Below are 20,065 nucleotides of genomic sequence, written 5' to 3'. Positions count from 1 at the left end.
AACGAATACGTAACGAAACGAATTTTTGGACAAAATCACATTTTTCACATAGTACCGAACAATTTCCCTATTATCGAAGACGGAATCATTGGGCTACCATGTTTAGAGAAGTATAACTATTCAATATCCAATGACAAAATCCGATTAAACGACAAAACCATTTTATTTCAGAAACCAATACATTTGACTCCTGGAGAAAACAGAGTTCAAACAATCTATTTGGAAGGCAAACCAACTAAAGTATGTTTTATCAACACTGGTGAGCAAAACATTGAAATTTCTAGCAATATTCAAAATTCTCATGACTTTTTCAACGTATCAAAACTAAAAAGCCTAGTGAGAACAGATCACATTGAAAAACCAATCCGTGAATCCATCGAAAAGATTATCCTCCATTATATTGACATCTTTAATTTAGAAACCGATCTTTTACCCTGTACTAATTTAACTCAGCACACAATTTCGTTAACCAAAGACAAAATTATTAACACACGATCGTATAGACCACCGGAATGTCACCGTGACGAGATTTCGCGACAAATAGGAGACATGTTGAAGAAAAATATTATAGAAGAATCCGAATCCCCTTATAACTCTCCGGTATGGGTAGTTCCGAAAAAATTAGACGCCTCAGGAAAACAGCAATGGAGGATAGTTATCGATTTCAGGAAACTAAATGAACTCACAGAACAAGACGCTTACCCTTTACCTGATATAGACGACATTTTAACACAACTAGGAAACGCAAAATTCTTTTCGGCACTTGATTTATCCTCAGGATTCCATCAAATTCCAATGAACGAGAAATCTAAAAAATTTACCGCTTTTTCGACACCGCAAGGACATTTTCATTTCAATCGAATGCCATTCGGACTTAAAAACGCACCCGCCACCTATCAAAGATTAATGGACAGAGCCTTAGCTGGACTTGTAGGAAAATACTGCTTTGTTTATTTGGATGACATAGTGATATTCGGAAAAACGATTCAAGAACATAACGAAAACCTCACGATAGTATTTCAGAGACTCAGAGAATTAGGACTTAAATTGCAACCGGACAAATGTGAATTCATAAAACCGGAATTAGAATACTTAGGCCATGTAGTTTCATCCGAAGGAGTCAAACCAAACCCCAAGAAATTAGACGCTGTAAAAAACTTTCGATTACCCCGCAATGCCACGGACGTGAAATCATTCTTAGGTTTAGCAGGTTATTATCGCAAATTTATTCGAAACTTTTCCAAAATCGCGAAAAGCCTTACAGACTTAACAAAAAAGGACACACCATTCCATTGGACTGACAAACACCAGATTAGCTTTGATACTTTAAAAGACAAACTCTGTAATTTCCCAATATTAGCTTATTCAGACTTTAACAAAACCTTTACCTTAACTACCGACGCAAGTAACGAAGGACTAGGAGCAATACTGTCGCAAGACGGTCATCCTTGTTGTTACATTTCAAGAACACTGAATCCACCCGAACGAAACTATACCACGACAGAAAAGGAACTCTTAGCCATCGTATGGGCCGTGAAAAGATTAAGACAATATTTGTTAGGACGGCGCTTCATTATTCGAACCGACCACCAAGCTCTTAAGTGGCTACACAATTGCAAAGACCCTTCTAGCAGACTGATTCGTTGGAGACTTAGACTCGAAGAATATGACTATGAAATCGAATATACAAAGGGTAAAGATAACACAGCTGCAGACGCTTTATCTAGAGTTCACGCAGTAACTCGCGACGAAGTAGTTAACCTCGACCTAGTAATTGATCATACTAATTCATTCAACGCATGGAAAGATAACAACGAGAATCCGAAACTCTTAGAAATTAAACCAAATGACCAAACATTTTACCAATTAACTCGAAACGACTTAGGAGAATACGACGAGACACTTTGGATCAGAAGACTTTACAAAATTCTTAAAGATACAACAAAAATCGGCATAGGAAATAGCGATTTCACTGAATTAGAGAAAACACAGATTAAACTCACGCTAATATATTTTAACGACACGTACAAGAAAATTACTTATGCACCTAATCCCATCTTAAAACTAGACGAAAACGAAATAATACAAGCAATAAAGGAAAACCATAACGACACCGTAGGACATTTAGGGATACAGAAAACGTATCAACGGATCAAGGATAAATTCAAAATTTCCGGACTTTTAGAAAGAGTAGAAAACTTTGTGAAAACATGCGACACATGTCAAAAGGAGAAACTAACACGTATCAGACCCAAAGAATCCCCACAAATCTCAGACACGCCACTTAACCCTAACGACAAAATCGCTATGGACATCATAGGACCGATGACGAAAACCAAACGCGGAAACTAATACATACTTTCAATACACGATGAACTTACGAAATATCTGATACTAGTTCCCCTTAAAACGCAACGAACTGAATCCATAATTAACGCGCTCATTGAACACTATATTTACATATTTTCGGCACCAAAAACGATCCTAACAGATCAGGGACAAAATTTTGTTAGTGATTTAATGACGACATTTGAAGAAGCTTTTAAAATCAAACACATCAAAACAACTTCATTTCACCCACAAAGTAACGGATCCCTCGAAAGAACGCATGCCTCAGTTAAAGATTTAATTCGTACTGCATTACACGACAATGACAAAGAATGGGATGAAGTACTTAATTTCATTTGTTTAGGGTACAACACCGCGAAACATGAAGGAACAGGATTCTCTCCCTTTGAATTGACCTTTGGGCGAAAAGCTAACTTACCTTCCGCAATATCCAAATTTCCCACACTTACCTATGATGATATGTACTCACTTTGGCAAAAACAGTTGAATAAATATTGGGAAACAGCTCACAAAACACTTATCCAGAATAAGCAACGATACAAGCGAGACCAAGAAAGAAAGATTGTTAAAACTCAGACTGTGTTTAGGAAAGGAGACTTTGTTTTAATTCACAACGACCATAAAAGAGATAAATTGGACATTGAATGGTTAGGATCCTACAGGATTAACGATGTGAAAACTCCTTATTACATTATTTCTATCGACAATGCTAAGAAAAAGATACATGGTAACCGATTGAAAGCGTACTTTTTTCAGGATAATGCTGACCCTAGCACTAGTAACAATACCCTTAATTAGTTGCCTTAAATTCACGGGATAGGAATTACGCTTTGTAAACAAACCCAACCAATTCACGATCGAAAACTACAACATGATTACGCCTCTGAAATTATTAGCTTCTCGAACACTAACAAATATTGTAAAATTGCTATATTTAAGATTAACGAAATAACTTTTGTACCATCACATGCAGAAAATCAATTCATAGCGATCCCTGAAAAAAAAGCGTAAACATATCTTTTGATCTACATTTAAATAATTCCATTCTACTACGATCTTAGAGGACCAAGATCAATCTAACCAGGGGGGTATGTCACGACCGGCATACTTCAAATCCGACGGACTGACGAGAGAGATAAAGCACTCAGCGACAATGTATATCGCTGAAGTGCCTAATGAACCATCAACATCCCAACGGTCCTTCCACCGAAGGTTCTAGAAGAAAGAGCACGTGGCAACGATCGCGGACGCCTAGCAAATGCATGGACGGTGGGGATGTTGAGGGATGACAAAAGAAAGTAATCGGATCCGATCGAAAGTAAAATCATAAGAGTCAGTCTTAAAAAAGTCACGCCTAGAGTTCGGAAGTAGATTGTAAAGTGTATTGATGTTAGAAAAAAAAATAAAGTTTTCTTTTTTTATTTTTTTACCTCAAATTCCTTTTTTATTTTGTTATTTTACGTGACAACACCATCGACACCTGGATGAACCTTGATAACTCGGCCCAGAGGCCAATGCATGGAGGGAACGTTGTCCTCTCTGAGGATGACGATTGTGCCCTTTTGGATGCTGTGTCCACCCTTGCTCCATTTATTGCGGTTGGTTAGCTCGTTCAAATACTCCTTATGCCAGCGGTTCCAAAAATGTTGTTTTAGCTGTTGGATATGCTGCCATTTGGAGAGTCGGTTCGATGGAATGTCCCTGAAATCTCGATCACGTAAGCACATTAATGAATCGCCAATGAGGAAATGTCCGGGAGTGAGGGCTAGGAGATCATTTGGATCGGTGGAGATAGAAGTTAGCGGGCGGGAATTGAGGACTGCTTCTATTTCTATGATAAGAGTATTACGGTGTTAAGCTCATATGTTTCTGTTTCTCCACTCGCGCTGCGCCATAATATCCTTTGATATTTCCGATCCTCTGGTCGTACGAGGAATTGCCGATACATTTTCTCGATGTCGCCAGTGAGTACGTACTGATAAGCGTGGAATCTAATTAATATACAAAATAAATTGTGAATTGAGTCGAGAACATAGGATTTCCCCATTTTCATGATTATCGTGATTTTTGTATAAATATATTTTTTAAGATACTAATAATTAGGTACTTATAAATTAGTATTATCAATTATTTTGCATTTATAATTCCGCCTCTAGTATAAGTGTTAATTGAAAACTAACTTTATGTTTCAAAAAGTACTAGCAAAGTCGTTGAGTAACAAGCCACTGATGCTAACACAAATAGCATTGTCGTAATTAAATATTTCTAAATATTCATTTTTCATTTTGAACCTGTAGAAACAATTTATTATATATTCTATTAGCTAAGTAATTGCATATTTAATTAAGTCGAAATATAAAACTTAGTTATTTTAATAATTTAAAAAATAAAAAACTGACAAACATTTCAATTTAATTTATGGTTGGAACAAAAGACAGTTATTTTTCATTAATTGAAATATTGCAATGCAGAGTACTTTCCAAAATACGCCGAGAGTATTCCTGATGGTGAAACGAGCGTTGCTTCATCGAACGCAGCTAAAGAAAACAACATCTATGTAGTTGGTGGTACGATGCCTGAAATAGAGGGCGATAAATTGTACAATACCTGTACTATACCTGTACTATAAGAGATATTGGTACTAAACGTATCGCTCAAATCTTGCCCGTTGCAGGTCTTTGATAGCAAGACACCGAAAGGTAAGTAATATATTCCTTTATGGCTTTGAATTTGAAAATATTGGGGTGAAGAAAGTGACTCTATCTAGGAATAATTTAGGAATATACATATGCACATACGTATACTATAACCAATTCTATAATTTACGGTTTATAAAATACGTTATGATACGGGAAACGCCCATTTTTGTTGTAATGTGTTTGTTGTTGTATAAATTTTTCACATACTTAAAATATTATTATACTTATTTTTTCTCCTTTTTAAACATTATTAAATGATAAGATTTTTTAATAAAAGAAAGTGATAAAAACGCTGTCAGTTATTAAATAAAAAATAATTAAAGTTTAGGAGTTGGTAACTTTGATATTAAATTACAAAAGTTGCAGCAATAGAATTAGCGACTACATTTTTATGTTATTAGGTACATCTATTCGACATCGACATTCCTAATAAGATTACTTTTCGAGAGAGTGATTCACTCAGTCCTGGTAACTCCCTAACGACTTTCGATGTGAAGGGCTGCAAAATAGGTATTGGCATTTGCTATGATATTAGATTCGAGGAAATGGCACGCATTTATCGGAACAAAGGTACAGTAACTTAATCGATCAATACTTAACTAGCAAAAAATTAAATATCTTTCTTAAATATATTCTATATAAAATTAATATAATCTGTAACTCTGTATAAAAAGAAGCTTAATTTAAAAAACCAGTATATTTGCTGAAAATGAAACAAATAAAAGAATTAAAAGCACAATAAGAGGACTGTCCTCGCATATTCAGAAATGATGGAATGTGAACCGTGCAACTACGAAGTTAATTGGTATTCGGTGGCTTCATATTTCCTGCTTCTCTGGGTTAGGTTGCCAAATGCTGATATATCCAGCGGCATTCAATATGACCACTGGACCACTGCACTGGTCATTACTTCAGCGTTCCAGAGCGAATGATAATCAATTATACGTTGCCTGCATATCACCGGCTCGTGTTCCTTAAGCAAGTTACGTCGCATGGGGACATACACAGTTGACCAATCCCTGGGGAAAGATTCTTTACGATTTGGAAACTCAAGAGAATATGGCAGTCACCGATATCAAAAAAAAAAAAAAAAAAAAAAAACTGGCGAACCGTGTGTTACCACAACGAGACACGCGATACTATTTGTCGCTTTAAATTGTGCCGCAACTCGTTTTTGAGATCTTTGCCAGGGGCGCGTTAAAATATGCTGAAAATATATTTCTGGCTTTTCTGGGGTTTAACTGAAATATGACAAATAACGTTGTAAAACATATGTACTTATGACTTACAGAGTAATTGAGTGTACAAAATATATAGTATACAAAATAGCCAGCGATTTAGGGCTTTAAAAGATCAAAAGAAAAGAAAAGAAGAAAGATAATATGTTGTGGCAGTCTAAGTCGATCTAAGAAAATAGATAAAGGGAGGGAGGGGCAAAGCTAGTTAATCTGGAAAGAATCCAAGCGTCAATTTCAAGCATTTACAGAGAATCAAGCGGGCTGGTTAAAGCCGTGAGTTGAGCAATTATCCCGCGTTAGGTTCAATCAGGTTAGTCCCACGCGAAATTGATCCAACCATGCGAAAACGAGTGTATTCTGATTTCTGTCGCAGATACTTCTGGTTAGTGCAGTACCTACACGGTGGTTGTTGAAATAGCCGCTTCTCATCTATTTTCCGCAGCGCGGACATCATCCTTTGATCCCTTACGACTAACGAAGTTTTCGAAGATGTACGGCAGTTTGAGATTCTACTTGAAAATGATCATGATTGCGGTCTGTGTGCCGTCTGCTCTTCTTTTTGTCCTTCCGTTAAAGACTGGTAAGTTGATACTGATTAATTATGCGATCGAAACCCTATATAATGCCTATAAAAATGCCGCTAATATAATATTCCTTCTTTCTTGTATCTGTCTGCCACTCAGGTCGTTTTACTAATTACAATAAGTAATTTCGACTTCTTTGCGCTCTCTTTTAACGCATTCGAGACCGAAAGAAATTCATATCAGTCAGTAGGCAAGGGTATAATATACATATTTTATATATAACTTATGTAGTAATGTATATATCATGTTAATTTCATATTTTTTTCAATATAGAATTATAATATATGTCGGGTTTACATTAGAATTAGGGTTAGGGGCGTGAAACGAATCTTCGTTTGGGTTACACGTTGTCGTTATGCAATAGAGAAGACATTGACTAGTGCAAATACGATTATTATAGAACCGTAGAAGTAACCGTGGTAGTTAGGTACTCGAGAAACTAATGACAATGATCCTAGGTTCAATAACGAATCCGCGGTCGACGGGATGATAGATGAACGTACTCACAAAATCTAAGTCGGACGCGTAATATTCACTGATCGTAAAGAGTTACTCCTTTCATCAATGAGATCGCGAGCGAGAATGCCTTTCCCGTACCGATGATGCCACAGAGGAAAACTATAATGGGATGTGTCTAAGGATACGAGATTATCGGGTTCGTCGAGAAAAGCCTTCGTTCAGAAAGTAAGGGAAATTGGCGTTGCTGCTAATTGGTCAATCTCCATATCGGTGGTTAGAAAAAGATGCTAGCCGCCCTCGAGGGAAAGTTGCTAGTGGGAGACGCCGCTCGTTGAAAAATATGTCTCCCCTATCTTCCCGTAGTTGGGACAAAGACTGTTTGTCTGTTTGAAGGACTTTAGTTAACTAAACCTTAAGATTTATAACGGACACTCGGGCTAGCCGAACATGTACTGCGGAGACGCATCGACATCTGGCAATCATCTTACTCGAAGAATAGGGTCTGCGTGTGGCGAGCCAAGGGACAGAAACCGTTGGAATGTTTACTGTCGCGTGTCGCCACGAATATTTCTTTTAAGGAGAGCTATAGAATTACTCCATACCTTTGTTAGACAAAGCGTTCATCCCGTGACCGCGGCTACGTTCGGCGACTGACTGTCGCCTCGAGCCCAAGCTCATTATCACAACTCTCGAACAATTACAATCGGATTGAATAACTACAATTGTTCAATTACAGACTCCGGTGTTCTTTCATCTCCGACATATATATATTTTTTACATTTGTAGTTGCGCACAGATTTTATTAAAGAAAAGTGTTAACAATGTGTTTTCACGATTTACTTCTCGCGACTGATTTCCATTAATCCCTAATATTCCTGTCGCCATACGCGTGTAAATCTAACATGGCTGCTCATAAATGTCATCAGTAAAGTTATAGTGACGGGTCTTTAGTTTTGCTTGATATCGAAGTAATTTTCCGTCTGCCGCTCGTTTTTCCTTATTCTACCGCAATTAGAACATTTATTTATTAATATTGTTTTAAAGTGACAAAAGTCTTGTTCGTGTGAATATACGTATATATATATATTTATGTTGTGTGTCATTTTAATATGGCTAATGTTTTGTAATTCTTCGATTGCGTTATTTATTGTTTTGAGTAGTTTATTTTATAGAGTATTCGATAATATAAAACATACGCGCACACATACATATATATATATAAGTATACGTATTCATATGCATATTTCTCCTGGCAGTGTAGTATTCATACGAAATGAAATGTCAATTATTTATTTATCCTTTACCGGAATGTAGGCTAGTTTTAAGTATGTATCTTAGATTATCGATTTGAATCAATAATGTAGAATGCGCATACATTAATAGTAGTTTAGTTTAGAATATAATTTATATATTTATATATAGACATGCATGTTCCGTAATATAGTTATTATTTTATAATTCTTTACCGGAATGTAGGCTAGTTTTAAGTATGTATCTTAGATTATCGATTTGATAGAATGCGCACACATATATATATGTTTCTGACAATGTAACCTTCATTTCTTTAATAATACAATATTGTATGTTTTATGTATTCGTTAATCTATTAGTTTTTGACTTCATGTATATTTATATTTCATAAATTGATAATATTGTATTTATTGCATAGTATTGGAAGCACTGTCTCTAATATTTACTAGGTTATTACAAGTTCGGCATATATGTTTATATTTATATGTAACTCTCCAAATTGATTGATTGAAATATATTTATATATATATATATATATATATATATATATATTCCTGGCGTTTCAATTATTTTCCCTTTTGTAGTTATTCTTATTTCCTGGTTTATTTAGAATTGTGTGTATATGTATTTTGTTTATTGGTTGGATCCGTTAATCGCCCTCGTTTTGTTAATCCTTCTTTTCGTTTCGTAGTGCCGTGTGTTCGTTTGTGCATTCAAATCCTTATTCGCGTGTTTTGTATAGAATGGTTTTCTTGTTCTTGTTACGGCGCGTGCGGAGCGCGGGACGTGACACCCCCGCCATTGGAGTTCAAATTTCCAAAGGAAATTTGACTGATGGTATCTCTGAGTTCGCTCAAGGCGGACGTAGATGTCGTTGGTAGTTGAGTGACTACCGGTGTTATCGATATCCCTTGAGGTTGTGCTGTTTGATCATCGATATTTCGTCTTCTTTTGAGGTATAGTAGCGGGTGGGTGACTGAGCCGCATATTGCTCCTAATAGGGCGATTCCACATTCGTAAGTTTCACGTAACTGGTATCCGTGTGCGGCTATATCTATTATTGTCTTGATTAGTTTAAATATTGCGAGTATTCCAAATATTGCTGCACTGACAGTTCCAAATTCCATAAAACCAGTCCATAAGCTTGATACGGTATTTTTCGCTATTGTCGTTAATGTGTTTTGTCCATCATTCCCAGGATGTTTACTGTTCCAGGGACGATTGTTTTTCCTGTTGCTCCTCTGGCCAATACGTTCAAGACTGCAGATTTTCTGCCAGGAACATGACGTGGTCCCGTAGTGCATCGAGGTCTTTTGGGTATATATTCCGCTCGTGGCCAACGACGATGGTGCTGAATATCGCCACGTTTGGCGCACGTCCGGGCGGAGTTCCTGTGGTGCGATTCCTTTGCCAAACGGGTAGTTTCGAGTAGCATTTTGTTGTATGTCGTACCTTTACTTGTACCGGAATGCATTTGACTATATGGACCGCTTCTCCTGCGATCAAAGCCATGTGTCCTGGGTTTTGGTTATGGTGTATGCAAATTCGTCGGGCGGTAAGTTTGCCAAGCTTAAAGCGTTCTCTATTAGTTTCTTCTGTGTGGTGTATCTTTGTGCCAGTGTATCATGGTATAATGTTTTCATTTCTCGAGTTTATCAGAAATAGGAATAACCTTTTATAGAAAAAGAAAGTTTTATATTTATATATATATTTGTTAAGGAAATTCGAGGATTTGGGAATACAAATTATTGCCTATATTTCCCACACAACAGTTATACATCTACATTACTCTCTGAAGAACGTCTTGCACGCACGCTGGTCGCCAGCCGACTATCCTAGATTCTTCTAACATCTGGCAACAGTCTTTTGTCTCCACTAAGACCTTGACGCTCTCTGGCCCTTACACACACACTCTCATGTACAGTGTGAATGTATCACTTCCCTAACAATATTATATTTTTTTTCTTTCCTTTTTTTCTTCTTTTTTTTTCTTCTTCCCCTTTTTCTTTTTTTTCTGTTTTTTTTTATTGTTAAAACCTTTGTTTTATTTTAGGTTTTACGTACTTGTTATCAGTGAAAATAAATATTATGAATACTACTTGGATTGTAATTATATACATATATGCGTACGTATTGGTAAGTAGTATAAATGAGATTTGTTTTATTCTTATAAATATATAAGTATATATCATCAATAGGAATAAATATCACAAATGTACCTTGTTTTCGAGTATATATATATGTCGGAGCGCACATTAGAATTAGGGTTAGGGGCGTGAAACGAATCTTCGTTTGGGTTACACGTTGTCGTTGTGCAATAGAGAAGACATTGACTAGTGCAAATACGATTATTATAGAACCGTAGAAGTAACCGTGGTAGTTAGGTACTCGAGAAACTAATGACAATGATCCTAGGTTCAATAACGAATCCGCGGTCGACGGGATGATAGATGAACGTACTCACAAAATCTAAGTCGGATGCGTGATATTCACTGGTCGTAAAGGGTTACTCCTCTCATCATTGAGATCGCGAACGAGAATGCCTTTCCTGTCCCGATGATGCCACAGAGGAAAACTATAATGGGGTGTGTCTAAGGACACGAGATCATCGGATTCGTCGAGAAAAGCCTTCGTTCAGAAAGTAAGGGAAATTGGCGTTGCTGCTAATTGGTCAATCTCCATATCGGTGGTTAGAAAAGGATGTTAGCCGCCCTCGAGGGAAAGTTGCTAGTGGGAGACGCCACTAGTTGAAAAATATGTCTCCCCTATCTTCCCGTAGTTGGGACAAAGACTGTTTGTCTGTTTGAAGGACTTTAGTTAACTAAACCTTAAGATTTATAACGGGCTCTCGGGCTAGCCGAACATGTCCTGCGGAGACGCATCGACATCTGGCAATCATCTTACTCGAAGAATAGGGTCTGCACGTGGCGAGCCACGGGACAGAAACCGTTGGAATGTTTATTGTCTCGTGTCGCCCCGAATATTTCTTTTAAGGAGAGCTATAGAATTACTCCATACCTTGTTAGGCAAAACGTTCATCCCGTGACCGCGGCTACGTTCGGCGACTGACTGTCGCCTCGAGCCCAAGCTCATTATCACGACTCTCGAACAATTACAATCGGGTTGAATAACTACAATTGTTCAATTACAGCTATAGTAGACTCTAGGTTACAATGTTGCGGGATTATCCAAAATTCCAAAGGCTCCGCTGTTCTTTCATCTCCGACACGGCCTTCCTGACTATCACACGTCCTCGTGTGTAACTAAAATATCGTGTTTTCTTTCATTAGATTCAACTGACATTATTTACGATTTAACTAAATGTCCAAGCAAGTCAAGGGTCCAGTGCAATAACAAAATTTCGTTCGGAGGCTTGACAACACAAAACTAAAAGAGAACAAGAATTTGTAGCGTTATAATTTGTATTCAAAGTGCTAGTTGCGTTCTGTGAGTCGCCAGACCGTAATGACACGACAGATCATGTTCGATTTCGTACACTGATGAATCTCAGTTGGTTGGATCATATTGCTACGTTGGGTGTATCACTATGGGTATATTGCAGATGTATGAAACATCACAGTGGATATATTGCAGACACGCAAAACGTCACTGTGGGTATATTACAGATGTATGAGACATCACAGTGGATATATTGCAGATACGCAAAACGTCACTGTGGGTATATTACAGATACATGAGACATCACAGTGGATATATTGCAAATACGCAAACGTCACTGTGGGTATATTACAGATGTATGAGACATCACAGTGGATATATTGCAGACACGCAAAACGTCACTGTGGGTATATCACAGATGTATGAGACATCACAGTGGATATATTGCAGATACGCAAAACGTCACTGTGGGTATATTACAGATATATGAGACATCACAGTGGATATATTGCAGATACGCAAAACGTCACTGTGGGTATATTACAGATATATGAGACATCACAGTGGATATATTGCAGATACGCAAAACGTCACTGTGGGTATATTACAGATTACTTTTTCTTGTTTTTTTTTTTTTTTTTTTTTTTTAGTATTAGAGCGAACAACCACTAAATATTGTGGGGGAGTCATTCCACAACCAAACGAAGTCACAGACAGAGAATCCAGAATCTCAAGGCAAAAGGAAAAGAGTGAAGCACAAGCAACCGGCGAAAGAAAATCATCAGGAGTTGAATTCAGATTCGGAAGGCGACCTCTCCGAATTATTTCAATAAAATTTAACGATTCCCCAACGACCCCAACTGCACGAATAGTTTCCCCAGATCTAAAGACTAAGACGAGTTTATTATTAGACTCTGGATCGGAAATCAACATTATCAAGAAACCTGCTTTACTCGATTCAGCCATCATCGACGAAAAGGAATCAATCGAAATGCGAGGAATTACGGCAACGAGCCTGGTCTCCCTAGGGCAGACGGTAATACAGGTTGCGGGCCATCCGGTTGTTTTTCATGTAGTCGATGATTCATTGCTAATCGATCAAGACGGAATCCTGGGATCCGAATTTTTTGCAGGTTCTAAGGCTCGTTTAGATTATGAGGGAAAACATATCAGATGGGGAAATATTTATATTCCCTTCGATACTAAAGAAAAAATAATTTTACCGAAGCGAAGTTCAATAACGTGTTCGATTAATATCGCTAATCCAGAGATAAAAGAGGGATTTATTCCAAGAATCGAGCCGAACAAGGGAACCTATTTTGGTAATGCAGTTGTGAGGAATCATAAAGGAAAAGGTTACATAAGAGTAATAAACACTACTTCGAGAGATTACGTATTTACAACACCAACGATGGTAATTAAAGAACTTGAAAATCCCCCCGCCCCCCGCTTCCTAGGACAGCGTGCAATACAGTTCTAAGATCGGAGGAAAGTAGATACGATAAAATAAATGAGTTACTGCGTCTCGAACATTTGAACGAAGAAGAAAAGGAAAATGCTAAAAAATTGATTCGTAATAATCAAGATAGGTTTCATATTCCAGGAGATACATTGGAAGCAACCGAAGTTCTGGAACATAGGATAATTACAACGGATAATATACCCATCAATACTAAACAGTATCGATATCCACCAATACATCGAGAAGAAATAAATCGACAGGTCCAAGAACTACTAGATACGGACGTAGTGGAACCATCAATATCTCCATATAACTCCCCGTTATGGATTGTGCCCAAAAACCCGATTCGCAAGGAAATAAGCGCTGGAGATTAGTCATCGATTATAGAAAATTGAACGATAAAACGATTGGCGATGCCTTCCCACTACCCAACATTACAGAAATATTGGATCAATTAGGAAGTGCAAAATATTTTTCTACGTTTGACTTGGCATCGGGCTTTCACCAGATCCGTATGTCACAGCAAGATGCCCACAAAACTGCATTTTCGACACCATACGGGCATTTTCAATTCAAAAGAATGCCCTTTGGATTAAAAGATGCCCCAGCAACATTTCAACGTTTGATGAATTCAATATTATCTGGTCTGCAAGGAATAGAACTATTCGTCTATCTGGATGACATAGTGATTTATTTCACGTCTCTCCAAGAACACGAAATTAAATTTAATAAATTAATGGAAAGTCTGAGGAAAGCTAAATTACGATTACAACCTGATAAGTGCGAAGTTTTACGACACGAGGTGAATTATTTAGGACATATAATTAGTGAGGATGGCGTGAAACCCGACCCAAAGAAAGTCGAAGCCGTATCAAAATTTCCACGACCAACGAGGGCGAAAAATATCAAACAATTTCTAGGACTAGCAGGATATTACAGAAGATTTATACCCGATTTCCCCAAGGTCGCGAAACCATTGACACAACTATTAAAGAAAGACACTCCCTTTAAATGGACAGAAAATCAAGAAAACGCATTCAATAATTTAAAGACAGCGTTAGTGACGAAACCGATCCTGCAATATCCGGACTTTTCTAAACCCTTTAACCTTACTACAGACGCATCAGGATATGCAATAAGCGGTGTACTGAGTCAAGGGCCAGTCGGTAAGGATTTGCCGATTGCGTATACCTCAAGGCTATTAAATCCCGCCGAACAAAACTACTCTGCCATAGAAAAGGAGTGTCTGGCAATTGTTTACAGCGCAATGCACTTCCGACCGTATCTTTACGGAAGAAAGTTTACCATCGTAACCGATCATAAACCTTTAGTGTGGATGCATTCTATCAAAGATCCTACTTCAAGAATTTGGAAATGGAAATTAAAGTTATCGGACTTCGAATTTGATATTGTATACAAAGAAGGCAGGGCGAACGCAAACGCAGACGCATTATCTAGGAACCTTCCGGAAGTTTGTTTACCAATCAGAAAGAGAGAGGAAGTCTCACCGATTCGCTATCCTGTCTCAAAAAGATTCGAAATAGATACGTCAACCGGAGACTCTCCCATATTCGAAGCTAAACCACACGTCTTGCCTCAATCCAGTGATTCTAAAAATCAAGGAAAGGGTTTTACCCGAAAACATTTTACAATAGAAGAAACCCTCATAAAATATTTAGACCAAGCATTAGCAGAAATCGATGTAAGTACAGATAGAGAAATAACCAATCGAGAAAAAGAAGGCACGGATACAACAAGCGAAAAAGAGACCTCCACTGTAATTCCAGAACTAATTCAACAACGAGAAAAGGACACGAGACCTACGATAATTGCGGAACTAAGAATTTCAGAAACCCGAGACTCAATTGCGAGAGTAAATGACCATAAAGTAGTATTTATAGATATACATGGCAATCCGATAGATAAAGGAGCCTTAGAAATGAAGGAAACGGGAAAATTACCTCGTTATGAAGATTTAATGTTAGAAAAAGCAAGATTGAATTACGATTCTGGAAAATACATTGTATTCCTACCGATAAAGGAAAATAGAAATATTCCAATAACACCAGAAAATTTATTAAACTCGCTAAGATCTCTATTAGACGTAGTAAATGAAAAACAGTTAACTTCGTTCAGCATTAGCAAAGGAAACTTGGAGGAAATACCCTGGCGATATACAATCAGAAAATTAAAGGAAATATTTATGGAAAAAACCTTAACCATCAGCATTTGCACTGGGGAAGTAATTACCCCATCTGTGGAAGCGAGGAACAACATAATACGAGAAAAACATGAATCAAGCGTAGCAGGACACAAAGGAATAACAAAAACTTATCAAAGAATACGACAACATTACTATTGGGAAAATATGAAAAAGGAAATTCAAGATGCGGCACAGCTGGGTATCCCAGCGTTTACACTAGGGTCACATCGTACCTTGACTTCATTCTCCAAGCGATGCAATAATATATTACTGTTCCATAAATATCATTGTGTAAAAAACGTAAAATTGGATTTTCTTATTGTGGAGATAAGAAACAGCTCAAATTTACATTGTTTTGTACGTTACAAATTATAGGCTTAAAATGTACGAAATGTAACTTTGAAACGACACTAATTTTTTACGCACGATAAACCTCCACAACTTAGGTATGTAAATATGATAAACGTATATTAATTCTATTAATTTGGTAATAATAAACCAACTTTCTGAGAAGTTCTGTAAATTTCGTTTCTGTTGTATCAAGAGAATAATGGAATATTCCACTTAGATCGTATACTTCTTGCATGTACATACAAAATTTTCCGGCTAATCTAAAACACTTCATAAGATAGAGAGCTTCTGGAAATTCGGACACAGAGAGTGCATAAAATACAAGATAAGTCTCGTGTCTTTCAAAATTATTTTTTATTCGATAAAAACGTCCTGTGTACTCATGCAATCACATGCAACCTCGAAACTTCGCTTATTTTTTATCACTTTCCAATTCAATACACTGTTTCTGCATTTTTGACTATATGTAAGAGAAATTTCCATTCAGCCAAAGGTGTACTTACAGATTATAGATTCCTATACGACTCTCGGTAAAAATTTATCCGCACTCCAGATAGTTAAAACTTCTGTCGACCGTATTGATCCATCTGCACTCTTCGTATGACGTCACTATCTGTTCAGTGCTGCTGCGTAGGTTTCATTGTGTTACGTCAATTCGTTTGTGACCGTTGCGCGAGTAATGGCGCTTTGCAGTGGTGATTTGCAGGAAAACAGTGCAGGATGCTGTGATTCGTTTCTTGTGGTCGGAGGTTATGTTTGATGCCTATATTTATCAAAGATTTAATGCACATTATGGAGAAAGTGTTTTGTCACGAAGTGTGTTTGAATGGGCACAAAAGTTCAAAGAAGATCGCACAAGTGTTATGAAAAAACAGCTGGACGCCCGTCCACATCCACGATGACAACATTGAACGTGCTCATGAACTTATGCTCTATGGAATAGACGAGTGACGCTGGATAATGTGGCAAATCATTTGCAAATCAGCCACGGCTCTGCTTATGCAATAGTGCACGACAGATTTGGGTTTTAAAAAGTTTGTGCGAGATGGATGCCGAGAAAGCTGATGAAAAGGTGAAGACGACGATGCATTCGTGGTTCGCAGCTCAGCCCAAAACATTTTTTAACGAGAAAATACGAAGGTCCTTCAGCAAATGGACAAAGTGTATACAGAAATTGAGTGATTATGTCAAAAAATGATGTATGTCTTTTTTGACAATTGCTTAAAATAAATTCTACACCGACAGAGCGGGTAACTTTTTACTCACCCTCGTAAGACACTTAAATTTCCAATCTATTACGATGAATAAAAGAGCTTATACTATTAAATCTAATTGTATTTTGTTGCATGAGAGTACACGTGTATGTGATGTACATTACCTTTATATCCCCTTGAACGCTTCAATATTGCGCATATATACTGTATTTTGTACAGCTTCTGTAAAATTTTGTATGTTTGTTTAGGCTGTTAATCTAGAGGCTGGAGTACAAAGAAGTGGCACAATGATGTGGGCTGATGACATTTATAATTATCAAGGAATCACCCCTACATTCGCTCAGGTATATATCGTTGACTATAATGTATTTAACATATATGATTGTTAGAATATTAATAATTAATTTTTAATTCTATCAGAATTTTAATGAAACTGTCCCTTGGGAAGGAAGAACTGATACCTTGATATCACGGTTTGTACATCCTATATGTGCGACAAATTTTAGAACATTATATAACGAAGAACCAGATCGTCGTGGCCATGTGATGTGAATAAAAGGACTTGAATTTGATGATATTTTTATAATGTTAGATAACATAACTAAGTATCTTCACAGTAAGATAGGATGACATGGTTTACATGATCTTAATGTTGTTCACTTGAGTGATGATATTATAAGGAAAAGTGTAATATCACAGGTAGGATGATTCATAATTTAGAACTACTAACTCATGTATGTATTAAAAATTAAAGAAATATATTAAATTTTATAGGATATTTATGTTTAGTAACCAGTAATTCAGAGATTGGTATTCATGGTTACTATAACGAGGCTGTAGAAACACACCCTTTCTTCTTTGCAAATGGTCCTGTATTTATGTCTAAGTCGAAACTGGAACCTCTGAATAATTTAGATTTATTCTTGTTATTTTCTAAAATACTTATCTACAGTATACCATAAGGAATGATACCGTATCACACCTAATCAAGTGCCTTAAGAAACATCAACAGGATATCACAGTAATCCCTTATCGACTGATATGTAAGTAAAAGTTATGTGTCATTGTTATACACAGTTATGTGTTAGTGTTATACACAGTTATTTGTCATTTTCTATTAATTCAGTTGTAGCCACTACAATATCTATGACACTGGTAGTAATTATAAGAACAATAATGATGTTCTATAAGAGGAAATGATGATTAGGAACAAAAACTTACAGGTAAGTCAAAGTATATGTTATTTGCCATTTGAAAAGAAAGTTACTAACTTAGAATTTTTTGATAAATAATAATTGTGCAAAATATATTGGATTTCAAATTTGTCAAAAAGTGAAATTTAAGAAGCATTGTAATAATATAACATTAATATTTTGATTTTTCAGGAGATATCATGCGGTGGATGGATAATATGTAAAAAATATTAAGCAGTATATGAATTTTCATATTGCGTAGAGATAACAAAATGAATTTTAAAAAATGTCGACATGGTAATAAGAAATAGCATCATGACAAAGAATATATAAACACAGTTTCATTTTTTATAAATAAAAATTTGTTGTTCCAGATTTTGAAATATAGTGAAACGTTTAATTAGTATCTTAATATCTTTAAATAATTATTATTTTAGAATCAATTGTAATTGTATCATACGTACTTTTGAATTCGTGCAAGAACATATGTAATTTTGAAGTAGTTATTATTAGGAAATTGTTAGACGCGAACAGTATGCGAAAAGTTAGTATGCAGTGTAATAATTATCAATCAAAACACAAGAATTAAATTCTTGAGGAAAAAATTTCCGGAATTTCTCATTTACATGATTATAAAGAAATCCATAATAAAAAGGAGCTGCTTTCTAATACTTCTCTTCCTTGTAATGCCTACGTTAATAATAACGAGGTTCGACTTTTTGTTTTTAGAGGGATACTGGAAAATTTGAAAGTACAGTACCATTGGGAAGAAAATCACGATATTGAAAACAATATTTGCAAGTAAATTTCCAAAAAATCTGTTTTCAAATTTTCGCTTTCTATTTCACATTAAAAGAAAGGGCTGCCTTCTTTCTCTGCAAGACAAAACAAACATTCTGAATCTCGTATCAATGAATGATGTCAATAAGTTATTTTTCTTTTCAGATTGAACAATATTCCAGATTTATTCATAATTTCATACTACGCGAAGAATAGACTTTCATAGGTATATAAAGGAAATATTAAGTATAGGAAAACTCTTTTTCGTTGTAGGTGACATATGCTTCACGGTTGAACACGTGTATTTTTGAACACATATAAATGAAAAAGTACTCTTATGGAGAAAAAGAATTGATACCTTCGATTGACATTAGATAATGTATATAAACTTATGAACAATCACTATCAGTTTGTATTTTAGGTGCACACGCAGATTTGTTGGAGTTCTTATAAAATGTACATCCTGTACGAACGTTTTATTCTTCCAAATTTTACGATACTATGTCTCATATAATAACTATATGGATTAAACGTAATATAAATGATCCGAAAATAGACTCGAACGACATTAATTGTCTTTCTATTTATACCAATATCGAAAATACAAGTAAAGCTGGAGCAATAGTATGCAAGAATGGACTATATATTATTTTAAACCAAATCATAGCATATTCAGAATGCACAGTATTATCATGAAATGTAAATGAATCAGTTGTAAACGAACGATTTTACTGTAAAATCATTGCCTCCTTTTTTTCATCTGAAATATAGCAGCAATGAGTACATTCTTTTAATATATAATAAAACGAGATATCTTTATAAAGTTACATATGTCATCACTGGTAACTGTTATCTCGTATGACACCAAATATACCGTTAGTAT

At 36.1% G+C, this 20,065-nt stretch overlaps 2 long non-coding RNA genes across 3 annotated transcripts; both read left to right on the top strand.

The window, feature by feature from the left end:
• The first annotated feature begins 4,826 nt into the window (after positions 1 to 4,826).
• LOC143302822 (uncharacterized) lies at positions 4,827 to 6,407 on the top strand. Its single transcript, XR_013058631.1, has 3 exons — positions 4,827 to 5,048; positions 5,450 to 5,618; positions 5,893 to 6,407. It is a non-coding gene; the product is annotated as an uncharacterized LOC143302822 (long non-coding RNA).
• Positions 6,408 to 16,389: 9,982 nt separating this feature from the next.
• Positions 16,390 to 19,750, top strand: LOC143302852 (uncharacterized). 2 transcript variants are annotated; one of them, XR_013058671.1, is made up of 7 exons: positions 16,390 to 16,625; positions 16,702 to 17,245; positions 17,458 to 17,553; positions 17,630 to 17,908; positions 17,984 to 18,252; positions 18,336 to 18,432; positions 18,595 to 19,750. It is a non-coding gene; the product is annotated as an uncharacterized LOC143302852 (long non-coding RNA). The 2 variants fall into 2 exon arrangements; XR_013058670.1 differs by lacking the exon at positions 16,390 to 16,625 and having other exon boundaries at positions 16,650 to 17,245.
• Positions 19,751 to 20,065: the final 315 nt, after the last annotated feature.

Source organism: Bombus vancouverensis, chromosome 6, assembly GCF_051014615.1.
Source record: "Bombus vancouverensis nearcticus chromosome 6, iyBomVanc1_principal, whole genome shotgun sequence".
Lineage (NCBI taxonomy): Eukaryota > Metazoa > Arthropoda > Insecta > Hymenoptera > Apidae > Bombus > Bombus vancouverensis.
Note: the sequence above shows the minus strand (reverse complement) of the source record. Positions and strands in the feature narration are given on the sequence as shown.